Source organism: Xyrauchen texanus, chromosome 7 (assembly GCF_025860055.1).
Source record: "Xyrauchen texanus isolate HMW12.3.18 chromosome 7, RBS_HiC_50CHRs, whole genome shotgun sequence".
NCBI classification, from domain to species: domain Eukaryota; kingdom Metazoa; phylum Chordata; class Actinopteri; order Cypriniformes; family Catostomidae; genus Xyrauchen; species Xyrauchen texanus.
This window is the reverse complement of record NC_068282.1, coordinates 39542475-39560155: the sequence shown is the minus strand read 5'-3', so window position 1 is coordinate 39560155 and position 17681 is coordinate 39542475. Positions and strand designations below refer to the sequence as shown.

At 39.4% G+C, this 17681-nt stretch overlaps 1 protein-coding gene across 9 annotated transcripts in view; it reads left to right on the top strand.

Annotated features, from left to right (window-relative positions):
* LOC127646161 (bromodomain adjacent to zinc finger domain protein 2B-like) overlaps positions 1-17681 on the top strand; it is a 118580-nt gene that overhangs the window by 15709 nt on the left and 85190 nt on the right. For all 9 annotated transcript variants that reach the window (XM_052129635.1, XM_052129634.1, XM_052129633.1 and 6 more), the window contains exon 2: positions 1571-1614. The gene's annotated coding sequence lies outside the window, so the exon portion shown is untranslated. The remainder of the gene's footprint in view (positions 1-1570; positions 1615-17681) is intronic.

Sequence of the window (17681 nt, the reverse complement as noted above, 5' to 3'; positions counted from 1 at the left end):
AGAGAGAGGGAGTAAGAAAGAGATGAGAAAGCGAGAAAAAAGGAAAGAGAAGTCTCTTTGTGCTGTGTGTGCTCATATTGTATGAAAAAAGATGAATCACTTCTATTTAGGGATCAGTTTCCTGAAACTGGACGGGTGAGACGATTCTATGGGAGATATATTGTCTGGACTTGCCTGTGTTTCTCTGAAGGGTTGAGCTAGACAACTGCAGTCGTGGCAAGGTGCTCCCTAAAGGACTGGCTCCTCTGACAGGAAGTATCAACCTGGAGCAGAAAGAATAAAAAAGAAAAAAACCTCCTCCCTCTCTCTTTTCTCCTTGCACACCATCCTCACAGCTGTCCACAGTTTGCAGTCTATCTGAAGGGGGTGCGTTATCATTTCATCTTAATTCCTCCCCCTAGGCAAGTCAATAAAAAAATGTAGCATCAAGACGTTTTTGATTAGCTGGTCCTCAGGATGGATGAAGATGTTTTGGGAGAGATCAGCACTCGCAGAGCGAGCTTTTCTCCGCCAGAACCACTTATAACATAGTGTGGCCTCGGATAGGGGCAGAGTCATTTGTGGCAGTGCTGTTATTTTGGTAATGATTAGGCCTGTGTGCGTTCAAATGGGGTGTCGTATGTATCCTGTAGAAAATGATCAGCCCCACAGGCGTGTTCACCATTATCTCAGTCTTGATCTCTCTGAGCTGTCATTACGACTGACTCTGCTTTAGCTCCCCCCGGTGACATCAGCTCTAGCGCTGCATGTGTCCTTGGCCACTGCGGCGATGGAGGGCCTCCACCTTGGATAGATGGGTTGGAATTTGATTGACACGTGGGTGCTGTCACTCACAACCCGGCACATTTTTTGTGTAGCAAACAGTGGTAAACCGTTCCAGACTTCTAAATCTGCTCAGATGGAAATGTTTGAGCTAAAAAGAGGAACTATCTACACGGCCACAGTTTACTCAGAGTGTGTCTGCTGTTCGTTTGTAGTGGCAATTTGTTTTTGTTTTTCTTTGTGCATGTGGTTTTTGTTTATGAACTGTGTGTCTGTGTATGCTATTTGAGAAGATTGGAAACCTATCTGATGTGTGTCTGTTTCACCCTTGAGTCTCACTGCTGTGATGTTCCTGAGACCGCATGTGTTTGGAAAAATCATCCTACGCACCCTGAGTTTTAAAGCCTTAGTGTAATTTCAACAGGTTTAGCAGGAAAAAAGATGGAACCGGGAGCGTGAATGAGTGTTTACACGTTTATGTGTTTGTGCTTTACTTGTGTGGGCATGTGAAAAGTGGTTGTCAGTGTCTTTTGTTTGATTGTGTGTATTTTTCTCAGTAAAACCATTGGCAGCCACAGGTTGGGTGTAAACAGTGCACACACTATATTTCTCTAGCCACAGTGCTAAATATGTATTAAAACCTGTTGCCGTTGACTTGTCTCTTTTGGTTCGAAGCTTGAAATTAAACTTTTGTCTTATTTGGGGTGGTTTAACTTTATTTTGCCTCACATCTCTTTGTTATAAAACATTTTTTGTGATTAGATGTGCCATTAAAATGCTTTCCTCCCATTTTTTTCTTTTTTTACAGTTGGACAAGCAGTGATGTCACACAGCTGAGGACTCTTCCACTCAGTGAGTATTCGTCCAACAATGCTGAGCCTGTTGTCATTGTTGTTGGTTTTTTTCTTATTATTTCCTGTGATTTTTGCATTGCTGCAAGACCTGTTTCCCAGTTTTAAGGTATTTCATGTCATGGTTATGCACCTCTGTATTTGTTTTCAAGTAAATGGAAGCTGAAACCGAAAAGGGTGAACACTTATTCAACTGATTTAAACCTCATTTAATTTTGTTTGTAGGATGTGTAATTCTCTATTTACCCCTCTCCAACCAAAAATGTTGAAAGAAAAGCTCTCCAAATGCAATTGTTGTCTTAAACACTCTCTAGGTTTTTTCTGTTGGTAAAGATCTTTAATTTGGCAATTCATTTTCACAGCCGAGTCCTTTGAACGAACTGTTGAGGTGGAGAGCGTTTGTGCTTTGGAACAAACAAATCAGCCGGTTTCTCTCAGTGGCTATGTTTACATGTACACCAATACTCTGATTATTGCAATAATCAGAATAAAAGGAATTACTAGATTAAGTTGTTTACATGATTTGTGCAAACCTCTTCAATTCTGTTTACATCCTTCTTACCTATACTCTGATTATTGCTGAGAAATGTGATGTTTTAATGCTCTTTTATAAAATAATATTACAAAAAACATTGTTGCAAGTATGTATCTATAAATACAGCTTGGCATAAGGAAAATTAGTCAGTTTGTGAGTCTTTTTGAACGATTTATTAAAAGAACTGGTTAACCGCTTGAGTCATTTTTGACTACACTGGATACGTTTGTCTCATTTGATCCACTAAAAAGAATCCGTTCATAAGAGTCATTTGTTTATTGGATTACACTGGTTGCTCTGTCTGTTTTGATTCACTAAAGAGAATAGTGTCTCTTGTTTGTGAATCAGAATACACACGCTGGATGTTGATGTGTTCCGGCCACGAAGGACAAACTCAATTGAAATACGTTCTTGCCATTTTATTTGCAGAATACTGTCTTTTTTTTTTATCTCCCCAACATTGAATTAAGACTTCAAATGGACATTCACAACTTAGAAAAATATGTTTTCATTTGCCATGGGGCTGTCGATTCTGCAGTTGGGGAGCATCGTTGCTGGAACAGTTCAAGAAACTGCCATTTCACATGAAGCCGAGAAGTGAAGCTTCTTCTGTTTCACAATGTTTTGAACCTATACTTGAGATTAACATCATCTGGCACAGGAGCTCTTTGTTCAGACTGGTTGAAATTAGTCTTTACATGCCAGTATAAAACAATAATATAAAAAAAGTACTCCATATATCTTTGATTATCATTACTCTGATTATTAGCATAATCACTATATCAGAAACGCAATTTACATGAGCAACAGTTTAAGCGCAGTATTTCCTTAAACGCATCGTAATCGCTATACGAGGGTGCATGTAAACGTAGTCAGTGTGGATTCATGCTAATCGGTAGTGCTGATGCTGGTTGCGGTGTTAGCAGAGATGCTAGGCAGGCAGCAGCCTCTCAGGGCTCTCTGCTCTGCTGCACTCCTGCATTCACCAGCTCCCTGGTGGTTCCAGAGTGTGACAGAAATACAAGGACATTTCTTTCCTCTCTCATGCAGTCTCCTTCTCACTCTCATTCTCTCTGTCTATTCCACTAACAAGTGACAATGTAGAGTTTGAGTTCTAGAGTATTTAAAAGTGAAAACCGGACTGGAGCTGCCTCAGGTGAACATGCAGCTGTGTGTAGACCAAGTGCTTACTCCGAGACAGGTGTGTGTGTGTGTGTGTGTGTGTGTGGTGGCTTATAGAGGGCTTTTATCATGAAAGTGCTCCATTCACATGACAGAGGTATATATTTGTATATAAATAGTAATATAAAGTATGACTTTTCTCTTGCTCTCTATTGTTATATATAAATAGAGAGCAAGAGAAAGGTCATACTTTATATTACTGTTTGTATACTAGTATGTACTTGCATTAAATTTAAATCCATTTGATACAATGTGCTTAAACTATCACAAGATTCACATTTGCTCTATATGTACGTACATATGTAATTGTATGTATGTCATGCCATGGGCTCCCCGGCCTGAGAGAATGAGGGAGGAATGTGATAGGGCGGAGGGCGGGGCCGGGTCGTGATGCTACACACCCGGCCCCTAATCAGGCTAATCAAGCCTCAGAGAGGGATAAAGGCTGACTGGAGACTGCTGTGGGACAGAGAGACAGAGATCTAAGGGCAGCTGTCTGTCATCTTTGTGTGTTTTGTCTTTCTTAGTTCTTTATTAATCTATTATTTATATTGTCAAGTCGGTTCTCGCCTCCTCCTTTCCATTAATTCCTTTTATATGTATTATTTAAACACTCATTCTTTATTATAATTTTGTTTCACATTTTAGAATAATAGTAAAGTCATCAAAACTATGGAATAACATAAATGGAACTATGGGAATTATGTTGTGACTAAACAAAATTAAATCATAACTGTGTCATATTTTAAAGTAGTCCCCCTTTGCCTAGAATTTGCAGACATATAGGCCTACTCTTGACATTTTCTCAACCAACCTCTTGAGGTATCACCCTGGGATGCTTTTTAAACTGTATTGAAGTAGTTCCCATCTATTGGGCACGTATTGGCTGCTTTTCTTTATCATTTGGTCCCAAGTCATCGATTTCAAGACATTTTTGTTTTTATAAAATGTTTGTTTTATAATGAAATAAATTAATATGGTGGCACAAATATATTTTTGTCTACAAAACTAATTTCAAACATTGAAGCATACGCCTTCAGATCGAAACATTTCAGTCAAGTGTTTCAAAACTTTTGTGTGTGTGTGTTTGTGTGTGTCTTCTCCCCATTTGGAATTCCAGTCCTCGTGGTGGTGTAGTGATGTATGTGTGTTGTGGTGACTATTTATATTGTAATACATTTTAAGGTAACTACATAGTAGTTAAAGACACCTAATATAAAGTGGGACTGAGATAAATATATAGATGGAAAGACAGGGAGTGTATGATAAGGAAAAACGGACATGGGCAAAGACAGAAAATAGTCAGACAAAGACGGCAACGAGCTCTCAGCTACACATCATTGCAGCCTCTCGCATTGGCAGCAGTCACCGCTATCCTCTCAACCATCAATAATGGTAATGGAAGCTCCATCCGAGCATTGATTTCTGGGAATTGTAGGAAGGCATGAAGGGTCAGCCGTGCTCAACGGCTCTGCTCATTTTGTGAAGGCGAGACATGGCAAGGATTTCAGGATTAGTCACACTAACATTCCTCTATATCTAATTTACAAGGCAACCATGCATTAAAGGTGGCATAATGCTTGTTCTTGTATTTGTGTTTTAATTGATGTGAAATGGCATGCACAACCTATTTTACTTCTGTAATGTGACCCATTTCAAATTGAAACAGGATAGTAAACAAGAAATATTTAGGAATTTATTGGATTGTGAAAAGTGGGGATTACATATCAGAATGCTTGTTTATGGATATTTGTGAAGTATTTCCCTCAAAGTATTTGGCTATTGGTTAACAAGCTGGAAGGGAAAGTTGTTTCAAACTCAGAGGTGGAGCAAGTTGCACTATTTTTATAAAAGATAATGAAGATGACAATTTTGTTTTTCTTTGGAAAATCGTGCACTGATTATTTGTGTAAAATAAGATGTGTATTTATTAAGAAAGGAAATAGGGTCAGATTTGACTTTAGGCATAACTGAAAGAAAGATTATTTTTTTAATGTTCAGAATATTAAGGTTAATTAAATGGCATCATACCAGCCGTGCCAAGTAAAAATATAGAGTTAAATGATATTAGAAACTAAACAAAAGCATGCCGAAGCATTGCAAGAGTATTGCTTAAAGGGATGAACTTTCCTGTCTCATGAAAAAAAGGAAGGAACAAGAACAAAATACTGCCTGGACACCCAAAGGGAATTTCAAAATTTTATGGCTAGGGAGAATATCCACCAGTCTCTTTGGGGAGCCAAAATTGGAAAGTACATCATGTCTGTCAGGACATAAGGAGAAAAGACACATTCCTCTTTCATTTAGCTTTCTTAACTGGAGCTTATAGATTGTAGTCAGTGAAAATGCTGGTGACTATATGGAAGAGAGAGAATGGAGGTCTTTTACTCTTGCCCAGGAGCAAACTGCTATTTATTAGCGCACATGTTAAACCCTCTTTCTTCAAAGCAAACTTTCCTCCCAGCCTGCCACAGAGAGAGAGAGAGAGAATAATATAGCAGAGGAAACAGTATTTCTCTGAGCAGAGTGGATATGAGCGTGTTCAGTGTAACCAACAAATCTGGCATTTCTTTTCCAGTAAAGGAAGAAGGGAAAACAAAACAGAGGAAGACAAAAGAGGGTGGCAAAAGGCAAAAAAGAGAGAAGAGAGTGTATCTGAGCACACATCTTGGCCTGGCAGTTCCTGGCCTCTCTCATTTTCTCTCCCTGGGGATGGCTCTTAGCTCATACATCCTGCTGTAGAGATCTTGAGCAGAAATCATGGTAAAGGGGTCTGTTTTCATTGCTAGTGTTGTGCAGAGGGAGTGTGTGTTTTGTGTGTCAGGCAAAACATACCGGGTGTTTGATACAAATAATGCTGGACTGCTGGATTCTGTGTATGTTTGTGTACGTGTGTGTGTATGTGTGTGAAAAGTATAATGGACCCCTGTCTGAACTCTGTTGGGTCCTTCAAGATCCCTGGTAATATTAGTTTCCTCAGTAATGCTGGACACATACACACAGTGAGAAAGAGAGTTTGAAATGGGGTGCCACAGGTGTCTGTCATTGGGCCTTTTTCATTTTCTCTCTTTGTCCCTCAGCCTGTCCTTTGCCATTTTTACCTTTGCAGGATTTTTCTTGTCTTATATATTTATGTTCTGGTCAGGGGACAGGGCCATGCTCATGCTCATTCTCATTCTGAACGTACTGGAGGATGCAGTAATAAATATTGAATCTTCGCAGAGAGAAAAACGGAGTCGGTTGATGAGGCGGTTAATATTCAGAATACATGTCATAAAAATAATCTTCTATCATCATGCCTTAGCCAGGCCCCCCACTTGCAGAAGTGCATGTCCTCATCTATGGCTGTATACACACACACACACTCATTTGTAGATTACATGCAGTGGATAGATGCTATTCATTTGCTGGTTTCATTGTGCTTTAAAGTCGCAGCACTATGACAACACAAGCCAAAAATAACAGTAAAGAAACATTTGTGCTCTCCATTACCTTTCTGAATCCATCACAACAAGAAATATATAAATTAAATCACAAAAAAGAAGCGTGAAAAGACAGGCTGAAAGAGGAAGCGAGAGAAAAGGATTGGTAGAAAAAACATCCAGAAGGTCAGGATCAGCGGGTGGCCATCTAAGGGAGCGACATGGAGAGACTCCGATTGAGTTTCACACACCCTGTTACCGTGGAGATCCATCCAATAATACCACCCTATCCACAACAGAATCACTATAATACACTACCTACAACTGGCTGGCAAATAGTGCTCTGGCTAAAGTGAGCCAGACACAGCAGGCAGCACTCAAATCTACAGCATTATCCCGCTAATGCTCTGTATGAATCCACATGTTTTGCTTCAACAAGCCCAGCCCTGAGACAGGTGTCCTTTTGCAATAAAAATATTATGTATTTGGTGCTTGTTGTGCAGCAAATACTGTGAAACTATTTTTGACCAATACGCCAACACTGAAAATAGATGTAACTTGTAATCCAAACTTTCTGAATTTGATTTGATTTTAAGTCATTTTCTTATTTTTCAAATGACCGCTGCCACCACTGTCTTCTTGAAAACTGCTTTTTCCTTAGACGAAGATGAACCATGAAATGCCTTAAGTTTTCAGGCCATTCAGCCTTAAAACGACAAGTTGAAATTCTGAACAGATTCTTGTCTCCTCTACATGCCACTTACACACCATTGATTGTCCCTCCACTTTATAGATATCAACTAAATCTCTGCACAAACAATACACAATTAAAAGCATCTGACATACTGTATTTAATGTAAAATGTCTTTTTTAAATGAACAAGGGACAAGTCAAAATCATTTTTTAGTTGTTATCAACATTATGCCACATACTGACAATTGAACATTGTACCAGGTTCAACTTGTATTGTAAACCCAGACCCCTTGATGCCCAAATCCTGAACAAGACTTAATCCTAATACCCATATTAAGACCTGACATTCCAAGAACCAGGCTGTCCATTTTAATTAACTGAATGAGAAGAAATGCTGAATTTTTTTCTACACTGTTTACAGTTGCTTAACAGCCGTTCAAAGCCATGGTTAAGGTAATTATCACCTTAAGCTTTAGAAAAGCAGAGACCTAGACCTAAATCAATGCCACGTTTAGGTGGTCTTGTGAGGTTTCCAAGTCCACACGATTAAGACCCCAACTCTGATGCCTTCCCACTTTAATGTAGTTCCAAAGCCAGACACATAAAATCATCATCCATCAAAACGTCTCCACTAGAAGATATTATGTTGCATAATTATTAGTCTCTGCAAAAGTTATTTCCATAATCAGCATGTAGAGTTGATCTTGTTGTGATTGGAAAGCATTTACATTGTGTTTGGAGTGATGAGAGGTTGAGATTCTGTAGGAGATGGGTGAAACGCACCGAACACAGCCACTCTCTTCTGGTGCTGTTGTGCATGTGTGTTTATGTATGTGTGTCTGTAAGTGTGTGTTTTCCCGTGCTGACGCTAAAAGCAGTGTGAGGATGGATCTGAAGGAGTGAGCGCCAGAATACTAATGAACAAATGACAGAAGAAGAGGTTATGTGCTCCTCTCTACCTCTCTGCAGTGGGCTTGCTCGGTCCTCTCTCTCTCCCTCTCTCATCTGTACCTCTCGCTCACACAGAGGATAAACTGTGTACATGATGACATTTACACCGCAGTTGCACGCAGAGGAAGTGTGTGGGTGTGTGAGCGATCTTATTCCTCTCCCCAGCTCTGTTTTTTCTCCTTTATTTTGCTCTGTGCTCATCTTCTCTCCATCTTTCCTTCTCTCTCACTGTGTGTGTCCAGCACAGGATGTGCACCTCAGGAGAGCACACACACAACACAGGCCGTTTTTATTTTATTTTTTGAAGGGCAAATTGAAAAAGGAGTGGCTTTGCTTTACTGCCACAAATTTGACTTGTAGGCTGTGGATTTACACACACGTATTAGTCATACTTAACAGTAGCCATTGTTTATGTGTGTTGTGTGGTGTGTTTGTGCTTTCTTAATGTAAGGGGGTTAAGATGGGCAAGCAGGAGGCGAGAACCGGCTTGTCAATATAAATAATAATTTAATTAAAACTTAAACCAAAACACACAAACATAAACACACACATGACGGACATGCCTGTAATTCTCTATCTCTTGAACCGTCGTCACCGGCCGCCTTTTATCCCTCGCCTGCCCCATCAGGCCGATTGGGGACCGGGCGTGCGACATTCCAGCCCGGCCCCCTCCACTCCACACTTGGGTATAGTTTATTGATAAAACTGTTCCCAAAAGTTGCAAAATCTGGAAAAGAAAAAACACTCCCTTTTGGGGACATCTGGGGACATTTTCATAAAAAATGATTTTTTATATTTTTTTTTATCTAAAAAAAAAAATTAATAAAAAATATATATATATATTTATTATTATTATTATAATTATTATTATTTTCTAATTAAGTTTTTCTAAAAAGATTCCTTTTAGGGGTAGGGATCGGGTTAGTAATTATAAATGGCTTTTATATAAAACGTTTGTCGAATATGATATTTTATAAGATTGCTAGGTAAACAGATTAAATTAGTTTGTGTGAGTGTGCATGTGTTAGTGAGTTTGTATGTGTAAGGAAAGCCAGCGTAACAGCTAGTGTTTACTTTAGCAGGTTTCCATTTACAGTATAAAGATGTGTGTGCGAGGTGCGATGAGTGAGTGTGTGTTTTTGCGGTCGGGTGTGGGGCATCTCTCTGAGGGATCGGGTGTTTAAGGCCAGTTAGAAGGGCTCTTGGGGAGGTTCGGGGCCCTCAAAAAAGGTTAAAGAGATTCCATTGAATCTAACTGTCCCCTCTCTCTCACCGAGATTTGACCCCTTACACACACACACACACGCGCACACACACACATACATGCACACACAGAAATAAACATCCCTTTCACTCCAATATGTGGACTTACTCATTCACACTTCCAGACATAAACACATACACACACAACCCCGACCCTGGAATAGCAAGCCACCCAGGGGTCTCCCTCCCTTGGCCCGGGGTATTAAGAGAGAACCCAACTGCAGGTCCCATACCTAGAGCTGGAGAGAGTGGCAGCCAAGCCGACCTGGATCCAGAGTGGTCCGGAGAGATTCTTTGAGCATATCAGGGGCTTTTTGTGTTGCGGGTGTCCAGGGAGTGCTCATTACGTTGGGTGTACATTCGCAAGAACCTCCCTTTCCTCTTGGAAATAGAGAGAGAGCTGCGATACTGGACCTAAGGGAGGTCATTACAGAAAGAGGCTGAGTGAAAAAAAACAGAGAAAGAGAGATGGGTGTGGAGTCAATACAAATGCAGTAAAAGTGATGAAGTTTGCTGTTTTGTGTGTTGGGGTGGGGAAGGAATCTCTGAGTAAGTATTTTTTTGTTGTTTCACCTTTTGCCACAATTCTTTAGAGATGGTAGAGAAAGGATGATAAAATTAGAAGATGGGGAACAGGATAGAACTTTTACCGCCCATATTAGCACCACAGCGTGTCACATCATGTTGGATGAAACACAGTTCCAACTTCGGTTTTAATATTCCGGGTTACATACAAGTTAAGCTTTATCGACAGCATTTGTGGCATAAACAATTAGTTAAGCTGGCCCCTTTTTCAATTAAAAAAGGGGGTTACAGTAAGGCACTTACAATGGAAGTGAATGGGGCTAGTCCATTAAAATGCACATTTTCTTAAGTGCATATAAATGTGCATTATTCATTGATTAGATTGTCTGAGGATTTTTGAACTAACACAAGGAGAACTACTTCTGTTAATCGGCCAAGCAGGCACAGTTTTTGGTATATGCCGATTAATAATCTCAAAGTGGCCAAATATCAGCAGCTTGGCTGACCTGGACAATGGATCAGGAGGTACATGAAGAAAGTTTTTTTTTTTTTCCTTCAAATCTGCCTATTGTTTATAGCTCACAGGGGTCTTGCATGTCAGGGGGGAGGGATGGATGGTTTGGCGTGCAGATGGTCCAGGAAAAAGGGGGGAATTGTGACTGTGTGTGGGTGATGTGCAGGGAGATATTTAGAATTTTATTGGTCTGTTCCAGAGGACCCAGCTGCTAGGTCATTCCCTGCTGGCACACAGAGAGAGAGAGGGCATTAATGTAGATGTCGATTTATAGAGCACATGAAGGCAAATAAAAAGAGAGAAGAAAAGTGAAAAAATTAGAGGGAGAGGAAAAGAGTGGTAGAGAAAGGAAGATGGGCAGGAGAGAAAAGGAGGGAGGGAAAGAGAGGCAAGCAGTGAGTGAGTGAAATGTGTCCGCCGTGATCCATCAGCCCTGCAGCCACACTAATCACAGGTGGAATTCAGCGAGCTCTTTAAAATGCTGCCTCTCATTTCAAACCCTGCCCTCAAGCTCTCATGTGTATGTGTGTGTGTTTAGAAGTGTGTCAAAAATCTCTCCGCTTGCCCTATTTCATGTATCTGTTTGTGTGTGAATTCCAGAGTAGTGTGTGTATGAGTGAGTTGGTTTTTGTGGTTTACGAGGACATTGTTTTAGGTTACACACTGGTAATTATGAGGTTATTATGCTATAAATGTGGTTTATGAGGACACTCCTAGTGTCCCTGTAGTTCAAATGTCTTAAACAATGACAACAATGTTTTTTTTTGAAAATCTAAAAATGCCAAAAGTTTTCTATGAGGGTTAGGTTTAGGGGTAGAGGTAGGGTTAGGGGATAGAATATATAGTTTGTGCAGTATAAAACTCATTATTTCTATGTGTCGTAATGAAAGGTGTACCAACGTGTGTGTGTGTGTGTGTGTGTGTGTGTGTGTGTGTGTGTGTGTGTGTGTGTGTGTGTGTGTGTGTGTTTTAAATAGAGAGAAAGACAGGAATCTCACGAGATGGCGTTTGTAGGTTTGTGTACATGCAATGCATATTTCTGTGTGTGTGTGTCGCACACCTGTTTGTATGTACAAATCCCCCAGAGACAATATCTGGCTCAAAAGGCTCCAGTGATCACAGATTGTTCCGTTACTCTCAATGTGTGAGAGAGTGTGTGTGAGAGAAAGCAGAAGAGTTGGAGTGCAGAGGAGAGTGTGTGTGTGTGTGTGTGTGTGTGTGTGTGTGTGTGTGTGTGTGTGTGTGTGTGTGTGTGTGTGTGTGTGGGAAAGAGGGCAGAGCGTCTTTGTGTCTCTACCTATCCCATCATCCTGCTCAGCTCAGCAGAGGTGACACCAAGGTGAGCGTGAGCGCTCTCTCTCCTTCTCCATCACACCATTACTGCCTCTTGCCCTCCCTTCCTCCTCTCCTTTACTCTCTCTCTCTCTCTCGCTCTCTCTAGCTCTCTGCATGGCTCAGTGGCAGATGGAGGCTGTGTCAGCAGGGAGAAGTGGCCATTCACACACTCCTCTCTCTCTCTCTCTCTCTCTCTCTCTCTCTCTCTCTCTCTCTCTCTCTCTCTCTCAGGATACTTACATTTTCTCTTATATGGATAGCTCATAATTAACTTATACCAATAAGTTAAAAAACACAAATTATTCATTTGCCTCTTTGTTTGTCTCTGTCAGGATGCACAGATTGAAACATTTTGGCTGATTCTTAAAACGAATAATATGTATGCTGATAATTGTTTAATGCTGTGGCAGACAATGGATGATAAGTGAAATCAGGCATCACAACATTCTAACATACAGTTGAAAAGATGAAAACAGGTTAGATAAGAAATCCGGCATGGAATCGATCTATCATTAGTGCGTTTTTTTTTTTTTTTTTCTTACCATTTGCTTATGTGTTCTATCTATTCTTTCTATATATCATTCTATCTATCTTTATTTTGTTCATTAGTTGTATCTAGTGTTTGTTCTGTCATTTGTTCATTCTATCTATCATTCTTTCTACAGTATATAATTCGTTTAAACTATCGTTTGTTAACTCTAGCTATCTTTTGTTTGTTCTAACCATTGGTTGTTCATTTTATCTATCATTTGTTTGTACTCGTTTATTGATTTTATGTGTTATTAGTTAATTCTTTCTAGCTTTTGTCAGTTAATTTACTTTATCATTTTTCATTCTATCTATTATTTGTTCATTTTATCTGTTTTGGTTGTTTTAACTATCATTTGTTTATTCTATCTATCCGTCGTTCTATATTGTTTGTTCGTTCATTCGTTTTAACTCCTTTGTTCATTCTGTCTATCATTCGTTCTATCATTCGTTCTATCTATTGCTTTTTCATGATTATCTACCATTTCGTTCTATCTATTGCTTGTTCGTTCTATCTATCATTTGTTTGTTCTAACTATTATTTGTTCATCCTATCTATCTGACTCCCTCCCTGTCTGTCTGTCGTTCTAACGTTCTATCTATCGTTCTATTCATCTATTGTATTGGATGTATCATTCTGTCTGTCATTCTATGTATCATTTTGTATCTTTCAATCTGTCATTCTATGTATCATTCTGTCTGTCTCTCTGTTATAAGCAGTTGGTCCTTGGATGACTGGTTGGCTTCTTCTGGTTCAGCAACCATTAGTAGATAGTGATAGATCTTTCTCAGTTATGTCACATTGGTCACAGTTTATCTGGGTTTAATCCACAACTTTGCACAGGTGTGTGAGTGTGAGAAATGTGCGATCATCATTTCGTGTTAATACAGCTATTAAAACTCAAGGTGAGCGCAAGATAGAAAGGTCGGAAAGAGAGAGGGAGAGCGAGAGACTGAGGAGACGGCAGGAGGAACAAACGATGCACAAAGCGGGTGACAGCACAAGCTGCTTTAATATGTATGTATTGCAGGTTGATGGTTGATTTCATTAGCAAATCTCATTGTTATGCATGGATTGTTCTCCTGCAGCAAAATGAATATTGCATTCACACCACCCGTAGGTTTGGACAAAACAGTTTGGATTTTTAACAGCAGCCTTAAGGAAAAACAAAACTTGCTTTATGTGGTTTTTCCTGTTTCTCTCTGGATCCAATTGATGGCAATTAAAAGCATTTAGCGTGTTGTCATTCACTAAATATGAGGCCTTACGTAGAGAGAGAGGATTTAATATGTTTGCCCCTGGTTTTGTGTCTCTGACATGTTTAATTGTTACCAAATGCCTGTGTTTTGGATTGATCTCTGTGTGTGTTTGGCTCTTTCAGCTTGGACTGAGTGTGTGTGAAATAAGGAATTGATGTTACTATGTGTGTTTTGTGTGTGATTTATTAGAGTGTGTAAGTGTCTTGTGTTAATGACAAGTCTGTATGACCATTCTCAGGTTGGGAGTGTGTGTGTGTGTGTGTGTGTGTGTGTGTGTGTGTGAGAGAGGTATTAATAGCCTGGCCAGACTCATGTTTTTCCATCTGTTTTCACAGGAAACAGTCAGGACGGATTATCTCTCTCTCTTTTTGTTCTTTCTTCCTCTCTATCTGTCTTTCTTTGGGCTAATGATCTTATGGCTATTGCAGCACATCTCTGTTATTTAATGTGGATTATAGAAACATTTGAAATATGGATGTTATGCTTTCCATACAGATATTCTGGTTCCTCTGCCATATTCATCAAGTGATTCAGAGAGACATAAAATAATTTCTGGACTTTGATATGCTGTGAATCTCAATGATTAAAAGCCCATCCACACACACACACACACACACACACACACACACACACACACACATTCAAAACCACTGTGTTATTTATTTTGAGAAATAACAGAGTGCTGAGACTCTGACTAAAGGTTAGTCACACACACAAGTCACAAGAAACAAATTGTAGAAATGGATCTATGCTGGGTTATTGCAGGAAAACTCAAAGTAAGCACATGCAAACAAGAACAAGCTAAATGTGCAAACACACGAATGTAGACACCCACACATACAAACAGCCTATATTCACTGTAGGTCAAAAATCTTCGACCACTAGTGAGAATGCTTTTGCCTTGTTTTCTAATTTAATACAACAATTTACATTTGAATTTAGATTTGTATAATTTCTTTGTATTTGGTATTTCCAGTTTGCGTTAATGACCGCATGCTCTAGAGCTGGCATGGACTGCACAAGTTGGTGCAAAACCCGATGGTCCATGTCATCCCAGCATGATTTGATAGTGTTCCAAAGAGCACCTTATGAGCTTCAATGGAAGCAAGGAAATCTGACCTTTTGTACTACCTTTGGTCACAAATGTTCTTATTTGATTAGTGACAGAAATTGTACAGAATATTAAATATTTATTCTTAATTTTACGTCATAACTTATTCATTTTTTTTTTATTTTAATTCAAAATTTACAGGTTTATATTGGGGTGACAGATTTTCAATGTGGTCTCAGACATTTGGCTGTTGATATCTTTTGCAGTAGAGGCACAGATTGTGTCCAGCCATCTGCTATTGAAAGAGCACATGCTAGAGTGTCTGTCATTGCATGCGTTTTAGTGCTGAGGGAGACGGAGAGAGTAATGAAGAAAGAGGGATAGACCTGTCACATGCAGCCACATTCTACAAACTGAAACACTTTTACTTCGTAACTGTAGAGCTGAGACTTTAACGTTTAGTCTGATGTTTAAGTGATTGCATGTTGCTTCATATAGCTGAAGTACTTGAATGTGTGCGTGTTTGCAGATAACGGACTGCCATTAGTGTGTACACACATATTCTCAGTTTTTCTCAGTGATGTGCAGCATTGTAGCAGTACAGGATGTGCAGAATCGACTTGTGGTCACAAGTGAAAGTTCCACAAGTGTTGGAATGTGTGAGTGTGGGTTTACTTCACTATACTTTAGGAACAAATGAATAGAGAGATGTCCTGAGAATAGACAGATGCCTTGAAGCTTGATAAATCTGACAAAAACTCCCTGTTCTCAAAGGAGAAAATATAAATTGAAGTAAATAACATTTATTTTATATTCAAAAAAGTTTTCTTTTTGGATTATAGTTTGGGATTTGCATTAAGAATGTTTCTGTAGTAACTATAATTAGCTTTATTTAAAAACAATAGAAGTCTATGGTAATAAAATCTATTTGGATAGCTAGGTAAACGAGCATATGTGCATGTGTGCGTGCATGTGTGTGCGTGCATGCATATAAAAGTCATCTGTACAGAGACTAAACACTATTTTACAATCAAAGCAGAAGTCATGAAAACCATTGTAAGATCTCTCTCTCTCACACACACACACTCTCTCTCATTGTGTGTGAGAGGGAGAGAGATAGTCGTGTGTCATGTTCTCTGATAACGTCTTGAAAGGATCAACATGAGTGGAATGTTTAAACATTGAGAGAATATTTACACACACACACACACACAGCTGTAACGTGTGTGTGTGTGTGATCTGATTCCATGCCTCATGCAGGTGATTTAGGAGACAATTAAGGGCTGAAACCATCAGCTAATTTTACCTCCACAGTCTATTACAGTCATTAAACTACATTAGGATGATTCAGTCAAATGCATCATACAGGTTTATCTTTGAAGATGAGCATGTTTGTGTGTGATTTCTCTGTCGATGCTGTGGTTTTGTGTGAGGGTATCGGGTAATATTAGACTCTAAACAAACAGCGACCTGTGCTCTTCCCTTGATCTGATCGTCTGTAATGGCAGACACTCACAGCTCTCAAAGATGGCTGCCTTGCAAGGATGACAGTGCGTTTGTCGTTCTCGCTCTGAGGAGATTGGAATGTCAGGATACGTGAGCCGAGCGAGAAAGAGAGAGAGAGACGGCTGTGTTTTCTTTCTCTCTGTATCTCTGCAGGCAGTCTTCCTGGTTGTGAGTGAGGCGTGAAGGATGTGTGCCGCCCTTCCCCCTCCTGTTCCTCCCGCCCCTCTTTCATCTGATTGGCCGAGGGGACAGAAATGGAAACTTCATTCGATTCCGTCTCCTCAGAGGTCAGCGACCTCTCTGAAAGCTCTAAAGACTGAGCACAGCATTTGGCTGTGGGACTGCTCAATGTCAATGAATGTTTAAAGAATATCTAAAAAGCTCAGAGAGAGGGAGAAAGTGTAAGAGACAACAGAGAGTCCATGTCAAGTAAATTCTGAGGAACCCTGGCTGTGTTCAGAATTAAATACTAGTCTACTGCTTACTGAATGCTTTGCAGTACACGGGGAACAGACATGTCTTGCGTTGTGACATGTTATTATCCCTAACAATTTTAAAAAGCATTTTGCTCATCTTTTAATTATAATTGTACATGCAGTGGTCCCTTATCTGGCTTCATACTAGAGAGAATACATGGAATATTATTATTTTTTTAATAAATTGATCACATCGCAGGACCAATTAAAATGTAAAACTACCGGCAAAAAAGTTACAGGACCATTAATAGATTTATATTCTAATATATATATATATATTTATATATATATATATATATATATATATATATATATATATAAGTCCAAGTGGGATCCAGTTATCATCTCGGAAATAAACATGGTTATTTTGCTTATATTTAAGTTTGTGTAAAAATGTATTGCCTTTCTAATCATATTAAAAAATTGTGTCTGATATTACTTCTGGTTCATTCATGACACAGGTGAGTGCATTAACCAGCGCAGTATGCATTGCTGCATATTTTTGAAAATGAAGGTCATCCTATTCCATGTATACAGAAAATGTGCATACTATGCCCTGTATACATGATTTAATCAGCTGAAATAGGAAGAGAAGTATCACACACAAGATGTTACATTTATGAAGCAGTTGAATTCCTACTACATAACAGAAAAGCCACAGTCCTGCTCTGTGGCCGTTTTACCTTTCAGCAAGTATCTTAACCTCTGGTTGCTCCAGTGGGACTGCCTCTGTAATTAGGGTACTGTAAGTCACTTTGGATAAAATGTTTCTACTAAATACTTCAATGTGGTGTTTTACACATGCCATTTAGGTTTATTTACATTCT